Below are 14,125 nucleotides of genomic sequence, written 5' to 3' on the forward strand. Positions count from 1 at the left end.
GCCTGACACAAAATATTTGTAGGTATCCAAACTCGTATATGCTTTCAGATCAATACCTGTGTATGGCGATGGGTTTTTAACAACATAGGTATACAGATCATGTGGGCTGAAGTCAGGTAAAGACAAGGGCTTCGTGTACTTCCGTACGTCAGTGAACAATCCTGGTGGAAGCAGGTAAACGTCGTTCTCTAAGCCTGCTAACCTCAATTTTTGCAAATACCTCTCCCTCTGCTCGCCCTGTAAATGCCCTACGTCGCCGGATAGTGAAGGTGTTTTCTGCATCTCGCTCCTTTTTCTTTTATGTTTTTCGTTTGTCGCCTTCCTCGCATTCAAACTGATTCGAGCCGTGCCGTCCAAAATGGCAGCATCACATAACTTGGTCACATGAGTGAAATACGTCAATAGCCTAGTGTAAACTAATAGAGTGCTCCGAGATGATGCTAAAAATAGTAACCATGTGGTCGGCGCGACCATCTTGGAAGTCACTCGCTCCAGAGCGTGCATAGAGTACACATCATAGAGTACACATTCACCGATTCGTTTCCGCGTTAGAGGGCTTAGAAGCTTTGATTTTTTAAGAATTTAGACATCTGAAGTGATGGAGCACTACTGTGAAAGTTTGGATAAGCAGGCACGGGAGCGTTATGCTGAGAAGGTACGTTTCACTGGGAATGTAGATCCATACACTGTTAGTGAGAAGGAATGGAAAGCTGACCCCAGCTTGTTGCCGCATAATTATCAATTATTTTAGTCAGTGAATAAAATGTAGGCCTAGTATGTAACTTGTACTAACAGCATGTGTACATAAACATTACTAGGCCTAGATCTTAAATGCCATTTGATGCAACAATGCACTGCAGTAGACATAAGCTACCTAATGTGACAAATATATCCATTAATCATTGCTGAAAGTACATAGAAAAGATAATAGTTTGTATCACATTTATTTTAGTAACTATGAAATTCAAGACAATTTAACCTACCTGTCACAAAGTGATCAGAACAAATCCGGATACAGTCAAGTTGTCCTAAATTTGATCGGTTAATGGCAGCCAGCCACTGTCGTCTCCTCCGCTCGCTTTTCTCCTGTGCTGCAATTCCCGGGTTTGTCACGACTTTAGGGAGTCTGTGGAAGCTTTTGCCACCCTTTTCCCCTCGGTTACTACAGCCAACAATGACACACGTATTTGGCATTTTGCTTCGCTGAGCAACAACAATGCACTGACACAGCGATGTTTGACTTCCAATATGGCCGCCGCCGGGTTCGCGCTGACCTCGAAGCACTCTATTGGTGTATTAACTGTTTTATCCACTCATTGTCTATTTTATTTTCTATCTGAAACTTACCCATTTTAAATCACTCTTGGTTTAATATCTTATATTACTCTTTATCTCTTTATTACTCTATCTATCTATCTATCTATCTATCTATCTATTGTTCTGAGGCCATGACTATGGTAAAACCATAATAAATTGCAATGGAATTGAATTTATTGACTGGTTATATAATGACCTTTCTTATTTTAACATAAGATACGTATTTTAGCCCTTAATTTGGGAAATAACTGGTACCACTGAAAGCAAATAAAAATAAATGTATAGTTTATTCACAAATGCACTCTATAAACCATAAGCATATTGAGTTTGGGTCTTGGCTATCACCAACATGCACCATCTCATCTCATCTCATTATCTCAAGCCGCTTTATCCTGTTCTACAGGGTCGCAGGCAAGCTGGAGCCTATCCCAGCTGACTATGGGCGAAAGGCGGGGTACACCCTGGACAAGTCGCCAGGTCATCACAGGGCTGACACATATGGCCCTTTTCCACTACCCTTTTTCAGCTCACTTCAGCCCGACACGGCTCGCGTTTCGGCTACCAAAAACCAGCACGACTCAGCTCGCTTCAGCCCTGCTTAGCCCCTAAAACTCGCACGGTTTTGGAGTGGGGCTGAAGCCAGCCAAACCGAGCCGAGTGGGGCTAGGGGTGTGAGGAGACACTCCCCTGTGCACTGATTGGTGAGGAGGAGTGTCCTCACATGCCCACACACGCCCCGCGAGCGCGCTGGGATCTGTAAACACCGCAAACCCGGAAGGAGAATAATTACGAATTACGAGAACTTCTGAAGCCTTATGCGCCTCGCCTCATCTATACGCTCTTGCCAGTATCTGTCCGCGTTGTCGGTGACAACAAGCCACAGCACCAAGACTAGTAACACTAACGACTCCGTGTCCTCCATGTTTATTGTTTACTATCTGGGTCGTGAGACTACTGCTTAAAAGATCACTGATGTCACTGTTTGCGCTGCTTAACGACATCACCTGACGTCCACCCACTTTCGCTAACGCCACCCAATGTGTCCACCCACTTCCAGCCAGCACGGTTCAGCGCGGTTGTAGTCGAAATGCAACTCCAACAGCCCCGCTCAGCCCGACACGGCTCAGCCACGTTTGTAGTGGAAAAGCGGCAATAGACACAGACAACCATTCACACCTACGGTCAATTTAGAGTCACCAGTTAACCTAACCTGCATGTCTTTGGACTGTTGGGGAAACCGGGGCACCCGGCGGAAACCCACGCGGACAAGGGGAGAACATGCAAACTCCGCACAGAAGGGCCCTCGCCGGCCCCGGGGCTCGAACCCAGGACCTTCTTGCTGTGAGGCGACAGCACTAACCACTACACCACCGTGCCGCCCCAACATGCACCAGAGTACAGGAAATCACAAATACTAGATAAATTGCCCCCCATTCAACTACACACCCACTTTTGGTGAAGGGTATGACTTTCCGAAATTTTCCCTTATTTTGAGTTAAAAATCTGGGAAATATCCCTTTTTTTTTTTTTTTCAAACCTCAAAGTTGACAGGTATGCTCCACTGAGCGCACGTGGTCATGATGTACAGGGTGAGGAATCGGGTCGGCGCTAGGACCGCGGCGTCGTGCTCGTGGCAGCAGCAGCCCTGCAGAGCCGTTTGGGAGGCGTAGTGGAGCAAAGGCAAAAGGGGAGCGGGGTAAATGAAAACACTGCACCTGGCCTTTTTCTGTGGGATTTAGCAGCCAGCGAAAAGCGCCTGACGCCACCCAGGGCAATGTTCCGGAGGCATTTTTGATCTATCGTCGAGGTAAGGTGCCATTTTGCTTCTTTTTGTGGTGACGCGGCGGCGGCGGACTGTTTGAGCTGAAGGAGGAGAAGGGAGGGGGGAGTGAGTGAGTGAGTCATGTTCTATAGGATGCAGTTAGTTGGTCTCCTCTCTCAGCCTGCTCCTGTCCAGGCCTTTTCCACTCACTATATTCGCTCCTATTGAGTCAGTCAGTTAGTAAGCAGCCATGGGAAGAAATCTGACCTGAGCACAGTGTGTGTGTGTGTGTGTGTGAGGGAAACTCAACCCGAGGCTTTTATTCAACTGTCACTTCTCTACATTGTGTCTTGTCGCGCTCGCGCTGGCCGCCGCGTGGACGGTTAAGGCCTACTACTACTACTAGTTGTTGTTCACGCGCAGCTCTGAGTGTCCCCGACTCCATTTTCCTAATTCTAATTCTTTTATTTTTTTTAAACGGATATCTGCTGTTTTTTTATTTTTATTTTTTGTGTGTGTGAGAGAGAGATTTTGGGTCGCGTCACGCGAGAACTAGTCCTTATTTAAGTTGATTTATTGTCCATCTTTCTGTCTCTCTCGCGCGTGCGCGCTCACTCGGTCACTCTCTTTGGCTGTGTCCCAAACTGCTACTTGTTTACTTGTAGTGTCCTAGATAGTCAAGTCAGTATTATTTAGACATCCATAGTGCTCTTAAACAGGGAAGATGGATGTATTTGGACACAGAACGGATGCATGCTGCTTTTTCAACTTTGTGTTTTGATTGTTGAAGGCCAACAGGAGCAGACACTTTTTTTTTTCTTTTGCTTTTTTTTTAAATTAATTAATCTATTTATTAAAAAAAAATAAAGTCTTTGTTTTTTAAATTATTACTTGGCTATTATTCTGTTCTACTACACCTCATGAGATCACTGCAAGACTCCTTACTGGAGGCTGTTGTGTGTGTTTTTTTTTTTTTCCCTTCCTTAAAAACACTTATGACTTGAAGATGCTGATGCTGAGGCGTTATCCCTGCTTGAACTCTTCATTCTTTCTTCATGTCCATTAATGTGTGAAAGGTCTCCAAGTTCCTCTGGGTCCTGTTGACGCAAATGTGCCGTCAGTGACATGCAGAATCCCAAGAATGCTGCTGAAATCCACACACACAGTCGAGGTTATTGTGTGTGTGGTGCTGGGTAGGTTAGGCATGCCTCAGGAGTCAGGCCTAAACATCAACAAGGGGGGAGAAAGCCGCTTCTGGCCTTGTCATCTGACTGGCCTTGTATCACGTTGAGTCCTTTTTTAGGCTTTTGGAGAAACCTCTTACAATCTCTTGGCGTTACATGGTATGTTCGTCAGCCCTGAGTTGCTGTCGCACGTCTTCAGTCGGGAGTTGAGGTCGGTGGTCTTAGAACACGTGCCACAGAGACCAAAGACACGACTGCAAAATTATGGTTGTGTAAAACGTACATTTTTAATAAAGTCTTAATGCATAGCTGCTACAATGCTTGCCTAATATTGGGATCAGACTAATATGATTTTTGTCTTTCATGATGGTCAGGATGTTGGATTAAGCAATCATAGTGCCGTGAATTCTTGCTGTGTCGTGTCTTGGTTGGGAGACTGGTAACACTCAGTGCGTTTACATGCACATAGAGAGAATCGAATTTCTGCCGTTGCTCGACTGAAATCGAAGTTCAAAATGCCATGTATACACCTTAATTCGGCTGAAATTGAACCGAACTTGATTTCTCGGAATCGAGCTACACGACCTTGATTATGCGATTTCTGCAGAACTACTTAGTGCATGTATACCCTATCGAGCTACGTATTCGAGCTACTTATTTCAGCACTGCCCCTTCCGGAAGTGACGAGACCACAAGCGGGAAACACAACAGCCTCGGTCGGCATGACAACGGCATGAATCTTTTCTTTTTGTGCCATTGTTTGCTCTGTTAAAATTTAGCTCACTTACTGTATCACCAAATACATCTGTATAGCTGTGAATTGTGTACATAAACAAGTCATTGTATTTGTGTGTGTGAGATATATATATATATATATATATATATATATATATATATATATATATATATATACATACACACACACACACACGTGTGTGTGTGTGTGTGTATATATATACACGTGTGTATGTATGTATGTCCAACATCTGAAGAATGTCAGTAAAAACAAAACAATTGAACTTTTTGTGTGTTTATTAAGACATAAGTTAAATTGTAAGCAAAAAATGGACTTTAGAAAAATATACAATTGTGCAAAATAAGTTGTCTTACAAAACAGTGGTCTGCGCAGGACGGTTTGTAGCCATACAGTCTGTTAGAGCAAGCCTAACAGCTTGAGCACGGAACTTGTGAACATAGAACTGGCAGTGTTGCCAGATTGGGCGGTTTTAAGTGCATTTTGGCGGATTTGAACATGTTTTGGGCTGGAAAACGTCAGCAGTATCTGGCAACACTGCTGATAACTTTGTTTATACTCTTGAATAGCTCTTCCTCATGACGACAACCGGAAGTGTACCAACACGATGGGGCGTGTAGCGCCACCTGTGGCTCGGGTGCGCAATGTACCTCACACAATAGCTCGATTAACTTGTGTGCATGTAGGATTGGATTTCTCTGGCACCCCTGCTGGGACCCTTAGCTCGATTACCGACAGTAGCTCGATTTGGATGTGCATGTAAACGCACTGACTGAGTTTGACTCCAACCCATCATCGTTCACCTCCTTGCATGTCGTCAGAGACGAAGGTCAAGAAACTGACAGTCATGGCTACAGAAGGAATGTTGAGGAACATGTCGTAGGTATTGGTGAGAAAATACAAAAAAGCCTGACATGCTAGATTTTTTTTGTTGTTGTTGTTGGGGCGTTGTGGGAGGTCCCAGGGGCCACATCACTGTTATTTTGATTATGTCCTACTACAAGGCCCATGGCGGCGCAGTGGTTAACACTGTCGCCTCACAGCAAGGAGGTTGCGGATTTGAACCTCACGGCCAACAGGGGCCCTTCTGTGTGGAGTTTGCATGTTCTCCCCGTGTCCGCGTGGGTTTCTGCTGGGTGCTCTGGTTTCCTCCACAGCCCAAAGACATTCAGGCTAGGTAAAATATTCAATCACTGGGGTTGTACAAGCCAGTGCATACTTGGTGCCGGTCCCAAGCCTGGATAGATTGAGGATGGTTGCGTCAGGAAGGGCATCCGGTGTAAAAACTATGCCAAATCAAATATGCAGAACAGATCCACTGTGGCGACCCCTAACAGGAGCAGCCGAAAGAAGAGAACACTACAAGGCCCGGTCGTCATTCCTGACATTCAGATTCAGGCCAGATGCTGGAAATTTGTTGGTTATGACAGAATTGTCAAAATCAGACTTGATGCGTGTGATCTGATCTTGGCATAAGTCATCAGTAGGACAACAGCATAAGATTACATCAAATTCACAGGACGGCGAAAAGTGATAATGTAACCTTATTACCTAAAACTCACTTTGAAGAGCGTTTTGGTTTGCATGAACTTGGATCACACTGTTTGATGATTTTAATCAGAAGGTAATAATTTTTGACTAATTGGGTAGTCATCAGATGGCCCAATGTAAGATTAGTGGTGCTAAATTGGCTCCATCTTTTAAATAAAGCTTTATTTATTTATTTTCTTTAATCAAGGACGGGTCTGTTAGAGGATCATCATATAATCTGACATTATATTAATATGAGTATGTTATTGGATGGTCTGTTGGAGGTTGACTAAGATTTTATTGAAATCATTTTATACAAAGTGATCAGAAATAATCTTGGATTGCTGAAATCATATTGCTCCTTGTTACACATAACGATATCATGATTGAACATTATTATTATTATTATTATTATTATTATTTTATTTATTTTTTTTCCAGACCTGATTAATATTTGTTGTCCAGTCCTATTCCTTAGAACTGAAATGCTTAAATGTAATGTAACTCAGCTAATCGTGTGCTCCGCTTGCTTTTTTTTGTTATAAACATGTCCAAAACATGATGGAGTACATTATGGCTTGACCTCCTGCTTCCACGTGTGAGCTGTTCTGAGAGTTTATGGAAAATGGAATAAATTGTTTTATTGCCAAAACCAGACATTCCCTGCACGTCCAAGCGTGCACAGGCTTGTTATGCTCACGTCTTTGGAACCTTGTACCCTTTGGGGGCATGTCACGTCTGCTTATCATGAAATATTAAAGTGACGCCTCTTTAGAATCAGATCATTTTTCCATTTAAATTCAGGATAGTCCCATGTGTTTGTTCTCCAGACTGTGTTTTTGACAATTCCCAACTTGTTCTTACTGCCCTCTGTTTCTAAGGAATTCTCTGCTTCTGTTGATGTTGGTTGATTTTTTTTTTGGTCATTTCACTATAGACTATGCATCTCCACCCCCAAACTGGATAATTTATATAGTAATGGCAGAGCATGATTCACCGTTCCATGTGGTGGCTGATACCAAGTAGAGGAACCTGTGTCGAGTATGACCTGAATCCATTCGTTCATTTTCTATACTGCTTATCCATTACAGGTTGCGAGTGAAGCTGGAGCCAATCCCAGCTGACACTAGGCGAGAGGCGGGGCACGCCCTGTACAGGTCGCCAGTCTATCACAGGGCTATCACAGAGAGATAGACAGCCATTCACATTCATACCTATGGGCAATTTGGAATAGCCAGTTGACCTAATCTGCATGTTGGAACACTTGGAGGAAACCCACCTAGGCACAAATGCCGCTTTTCCACTACCAACGCGGCTGAGTTGGGCTAAGCCGAATTGGGCTGAGTCGAGCTGAGTGGGGCTGTTGGAGTTGCATTTCGACTACAACCGCGCTGAACCGTGCTGGCTGGAAGTGGGTGGACACATTGGGTGGAGTTAGCGAAAGTGGGTGGACGTCACGTGATGTCATTAGGCGGCGCAAACAGTGACATCAGTGACCTTTTAAGCGGTAGTCTCACGACCCGGATAGTAAACAATAAACATGGAGGACATGGAGTCGTTAGTGTTGCTGGTCTTGGTGCTGTGGCTTGTTGTCACCGACAACGCCAACAGATACTGGCAAGAGCGTATAGATGAGGCGAGGCGCATAAGGCTTCAGAAATTCTCGTAATTCTTCTTCTTCCGGGTTTACGGTGTTTACAGATCCCAGCGTGCTCGCGGGGCGTGTGAGGACACTCCTCCTCACCAATCAGTGCACAGGGGAGTGTCTGCTCACGCCCCTAGCCCCACTCGGCTCGGTTTGGCTCGCTTCAGCCTCACTCCAAAACCGTGTGAGTTTTGGGTGCTAAGCAGGGCTGAAGCGAGCTGAGTCGTGCTGCTCTGAGGTAGTCGAAACGCGAGCCGTGTCGGGCTGAAGTGAGCTGAAAAAGGGTAGTGGAAAAGGGCCAAAAGAGTACATATAAACTTCAGTCGACTGGCAGGTTTGAACCCAGGACCTTCTTGCTGCTCGAATTACAACAGAGACAAAATGACGAGCACTGATGGTTGCATTAGCATGAAAGTAAAAGCTTTGAAAGCTGATCTGTTTGGGCAGAGTACTGATGAAGAGGTGAGAGAGCCGGACAGACTAAAGGTATAAAGCACTGCTGCATTGCTCTCTATATAAAGAGATGAAGCGAGAGCTAAATTCCCCTGTGACCTGTATCAGTAGTTGAATGACATTGAGGGGAAACTTAAACTGTGCAATTGTAGACGTGGTAAGTTTAAACTTGGTCATTTCATTATAGAATAAATCGTGGACATCAGTGAAGATCACCTACTTCTATAGATTCGAACACAAAAATTGTTCAGAGTGGATTTTTCCGTTAATACGCTGTAGTCGTTGTGCTATTATTACTCCAGTGTTTCCCCTGATATGATGCGTCTGTCGCGACTTCAGCACTTTGAGTTGTGATGACTCACTTTTGCCTTAAAAGTTCTTCCATGTTGTTGTGGTAGTGTAAAAAAAAAAAGGTTCCTCCAGGACGTGGTTAAGTCTGAGCCATGAGGCACTGATTTACATTGAATGGGGCCGACTCGCACAGGACAAGCTGGAATGATGAATGATTGGAAGGAGAGAGAGAGGGAGAGACACACACACAGAGTGGGTGGAGCCCTCGAAGCTGCCGTACCCACGTGACCCGAGCCGGGGTATTGAGTTCATTCAGTTGCTGCTGGCCAGCTGCCAGCTATGCAGGCATTTAGCTGTTGGTAATGCAGAGACTGCCGTGTTTAACGGTAGCAGCATTTGGGTTTCAGGCCCATCTTGCACCACTGTTCCTTGCTTTCTCTTTCCATTTCTGTCTATTTCTCTCAACTAAACGCTGTGTTCTCTGCACTAACTACAGTACCTTACTCTGAGTGCTTCTGTGGTTATACAGTGGATATAAAAAGTCTACACACCCCTGTTAAAACGGTTTATGTAAGAAATGAAACCAAGATAAACCATGTCAGAACATATCCCACCTTTTAATATGTAATTGTAACGTGTACAAAAAGTGAAAAATGATCAATTTTTTTTTTAGGAAAAATACAATTACATAAGTATGCACACCCTTAAACTCATACTTTGTTGAAGCACCTCGTGATTTTATTACACCACTCGGTCTTTTTGAGTAAGAGTCTATCAGCGTGGCACATCTTGACTTGGCAGTATTTTTCCAATCTTTGTTCCAAAAACATTCTAGAGCTGTAAAATTGAGTGTCCAAAAATTCTCTGAACAGCTTGCTTCAGGTCACCCCACACATTTTTCTTTGGATGCATGTCTGGGCTGTGGATAGGCCATTCAAAAACGGTGATCTTTTGGTTAAACCATTCCTTTGTAGATTTGTGTGCCTTGGGTCATTGTCATGCTGAAAGGTGAATTTCTTTTCATGTTCCTCTTTCTAGCAGATGCCTGAAAGTTTTGCACGAAAATCAATTGGTATTTGTAGCTCTTCATGATTCTCTCCACCTTGATGAAAGCCCCAGTTCTGGCTGAAGAAAAGCAGCCCTAAAGCATGCTGCTGCCACCACCACCATGTTTCACCTTGGGTTTGGTGGTGTTTTGATGATTTTTTTTTTTTTTTTTTGTGTGTGTGTGTGAGAGACAAACATGTTTTTGAACTGTGGAATGATACCTTTTGGACTTGGTCTCCTCAGACTGTAAGACATCTTGCCACATGTTTTGGGGGTGATATGATTAGGCTCGGATGTTTTGTGTGAGAAAGGGCTTTTGTCTAACCACCCTGCCCTCTAACCCAGACATGTGAAGAATACGACCGACTGTTGTCACACGCAGAGTCTCGCAGTCAGATGAAACCAAGAGCATGTCAAGAAAATCCTGCAGAAGCAGCTGATCTTTATTTGAGGTTAATGAGAATAACTTCATTGATGATAATTACTTTTGATCATGAGATTGAATGTGATTGGTTCAGTCTGAAGACAGCTATGTCCTCAGTTTATAAAATAACTTGCGTGTTTATGCGACCAGCTTATTATAACTTTTTTATTTTCTCCCCCCTTTTTTTGTTTCTGATAGTTTTGCACTTAATTATGTTGTAATTTCACATACAATAGGTTGAAAAAGTTCTGACGTTTTATAAGAAAGAAAAGAAGCCTTTATTTGTCACATGCACAATGAAATTCATCCTCTGCATTTAACCCATTTGAAGCAGTGAACACACACACACACAGAGCAGTGGGCAGCCACACTAGAGCGCCCGGGGAGCAGTCAGGGGTTTGGTACCTTGCTCAAGGGCACTTCAGCCCAAGGCCACCCCACATTAACTTATCTTAGGCCCTGTCCACATGGCAACGGATTCAGGTGAATCCGATAAAATTTATCGTTTCGGCCTGGCGTCCCAAAACGATATTTTTTGAGAACGGTTTCCAGAGTGGAAAAATCTGGCAACGGCGCCGTTGCGAAGTCATCTGGATGAGTAGAACGGATTTGTTTACGATGACGTCACAACCACATGGCTAGAACAAGCAGCACTCATTCATTCACGCCGGGTAGAAGAAGGGGTTTATGCGCATGCGTCCTACTTCTATTGTTCTGGTGTCTCCGATGGGACCGTCTTACAGCGCACGTAGAGGTGTGGCATGTGTATTGCATCGTTTTCAGCAAGCGTTGCGTTGCCATATGTACCTGATATTTTATTGATCCGTTGCCCATGTGGACGCGATATTTTTTTTTTTTTACCCGCTAAAAAAAAAAATCTCGTTGCCATTGTCGTGTGGATGTAGCCTTAGTTTAATGTTTTTACTTCACAAAGCCCTGGCATTTTAACAGGCGTGTGTAGACTTTTTATATCCATGGTGTGTGTGTGTGTGTGTGTGTGTGTGTGTGTCTTGGCAGTAGAGAAAGTCTGGGTGTATCTTAGATGTGAGCGTTTTTGAAAATGAAGTTTTTCTTTTTTCATCGTAGTAAGAAATGGAAATCGAGCAATCATATTTTTCAGCCTGTTTAGCGTCTAATTAATAACATCCTAGTTAAGGGTTTAGTTTTTCAAGATTGCATGGATGATGAATAAGTGATTTCTAGCTAGGTTTCCTTGTATTATGTAAATATTATTTTTCTCCTCCTGCATGTGCTTTGCCTCTGTTTATTGATGATAATCCCAGAGATGAGAAGCAGGTCGCTATAGTGGTGTTCCATGCAGATGTGGCTTCGCTTGAAGTATTTTTGTAATAACTTGCATGAAGAAATGCATGGATGTATTTAGAGATGAATGATGACCTTAATATATTTCTCAGTTCACCTCAACTGTTATTAAACATTAATTCAGTAACTGTTCTAGCTGACTTGGTTGTTCACAGCAGAATATCAAGACCATTTTTTACAATCTTGTCTAGGCACGTAAAGACTTACCCAATTCAGAATTTTATTTGATTAACAATATTAGGTTCAGAATTAGATTTTTCAGCAGTATTTTTTGGGAAAAAGTTAAGAGATTGTATTACCAAAAGAGCAATACTTTTTTTTTTTTAATTTTCCTGTTCTTTATCAATGTAAATATTCCTTTTGTGAAATGGAAAAAATCAACAAAAAAAACCCTTAATAGCCAACAATAATTTACCCACATTTGTAAAGGCTGAAGTAAAATATAATAGCCTATTAACTAAAATATTCCATTTAAAAAAAAAAGAAAGTTAATAACAAATGGCTATTTTCTTAATCTTTTATGAACACTTGTATAACCTCTCTTTGCTTCTTTTTTTTTTTTTTTTTTTTAGCTTGAGCAGTTTGTAAAAAGAGCTTTTTTTAAAAAAAAAAAATCTATTTGTACAGTCAGTCATACAACGGCTTGTTCCCATTTTAGATCTGCTTTTTGTGTTTTCATGGCATTAGAGCTGTTAGTTACGCCTAGAGTGAAGTCACATGTATTCTTGCTGTTGTCCGTTATCGTGCCGTTTGCTGTCTAACGCAGTTACAGCTAGGAAAAAACTAAGATTACGCAGCCTAATAATAATCTGGATTTCATTATACCTCCCTGCAAGCAAAGTTGCGGGGGGGGGGGATATAGGAATCACCCTGTCTGTCTGTCCATGTCTTGTAAGCACAACTCCTCCTAAATGGTTTGATGGATTTTGATAAAACTTTACACAGTTGCAGTTTACCACCTGAAGATGTGCATGAAGGAAAATAATCCCGGTCCGAAGTTTCAAAGGGAAGATAATTAATTCAAATTATTCCCTTACATATGGCAATATATGATGACGGGCTCGTAAGCGTGGGGTATTCTATTGAGTTTACTCACAGTTCTATTTTTTTTCCCCATTTAATTCAAAGCATCATAAACACGTATCGCCATTTATTGTTGTGGGGCGGCACCATGGTGTAGTGGTTAGCACTGTCGCCTCACAGCAAGAAGGTTCTGGGTTCGAGCTCGGTGGCTGACGAGGGCCTTTCTGTGTGGAGTTTGCATGTTCTCCCAGTGTCTGCGTGGGTTTCCTCCTGCTCCGGTTTCCACACAATCCAAAGACATGCAGGTTAGGTTAGCTGGCTACTCTAAATTGCTAATAGGGGCGTGAGAGTGATACCCCTTTTCCACCAAAGCAGTTCCAGGGCTGGTTCGGGGCCAGTGCTTAGTTTGGAACCGGGTTTTCTGTTTCCACTGACAAAGAACCGGCTCTGGGGCCAGAAAAAACGGTTCCAGGCTAGCACCAACTCTCTGCTGGGCCAGAGGAAAGAACCGCTTACGTCAGCGGGGGGGCGGAGTTGTTAAGACCAACAACAATAACAAGACCGCGAAAGATCGCCATTTTTAAGTGACGAGAAGCAGCAGCTGTACAAACGCGAAGTCCTTTATTATTGTTGTTGCTGCTGCTTCTTCCGTGTTTTTGCTTCGATATTTGCGCCAAGGTTTATGCAAACGTAGTGACGTATACAGCGACGTAAGTGACGTACACAGCGATGTAATGACGTGACTCCTCTTAGCACCACGAGCTATGGAAAAGCAAACTGGTTCTCAGCTGGCTCGCAAGTTGAACGAGTTGTGAACCAGCACTGGCCCCGAACCAGCCCTGGAACTGATTTGGTGGAAAAGGGGTATGAGAGTGGTTGAGAGGAGAAAACCTCTGTAAATAATGTAGTAGAAGGCAATGGGAAACCACTCCTGTAATCCTTACTTAGAAACTTAGACCTGCCATCAGGCAGAACACTTAAATAAATAACTATCTATATTAATATTTTGTTGCATACTACTTACTAACTGTTACTTGAGGTTACAGTGCTGTTTTGTTTGGTAACTCTGACTAGTTTTATAGTTATGGCCCTTTTCCACTACCCTTTTTCAGCTCACTTCAGCTCGCTTCAGCTCACTTCAGCCCGACATGGCTCGCGTTTCGACTACCAAAAAACAGCACGACTCAGCTCGCTTCAGCCCTGCTTAGCCCCTAAAACTTGCACCATTTTGGAGTGGGGCTGAAGCGAGCCAAACCGAGCCGAGTGAGGCTGGGGGCGTGAGCAGACACTCCCCTGTGCACTGATTGGTGAGGAGGAGTGTCCTCACATGCCCACACACGCCCCGCGAGCACGCTGGGATCTGTAAACACCG

At 43.4% G+C, this 14,125-nt stretch overlaps 1 protein-coding gene across 1 annotated transcript in view; it reads left to right on the forward strand.

Annotated features, from left to right (window-relative positions):
• Positions 1 to 2,965: 2,965 nt before the first annotated feature.
• The window catches only part of akt1 (v-akt murine thymoma viral oncogene homolog 1), a 143,795-nt gene continuing 132,635 nt past the window's right edge, over positions 2,966 to 14,125 (forward strand). Inside the window, exon 1 of the mRNA XM_060933974.1 lies at positions 2,966 to 3,124. The gene's annotated coding sequence lies outside the window, so the exon portion shown is untranslated. The remainder of the gene's footprint in view (positions 3,125 to 14,125) is intronic.

This window comes from Neoarius graeffei, chromosome 11 (genome assembly GCF_027579695.1).
Source record: "Neoarius graeffei isolate fNeoGra1 chromosome 11, fNeoGra1.pri, whole genome shotgun sequence".
In the NCBI taxonomy this organism is placed as follows: Eukaryota; Metazoa; Chordata; class Actinopteri; order Siluriformes; family Ariidae; genus Neoarius; species Neoarius graeffei.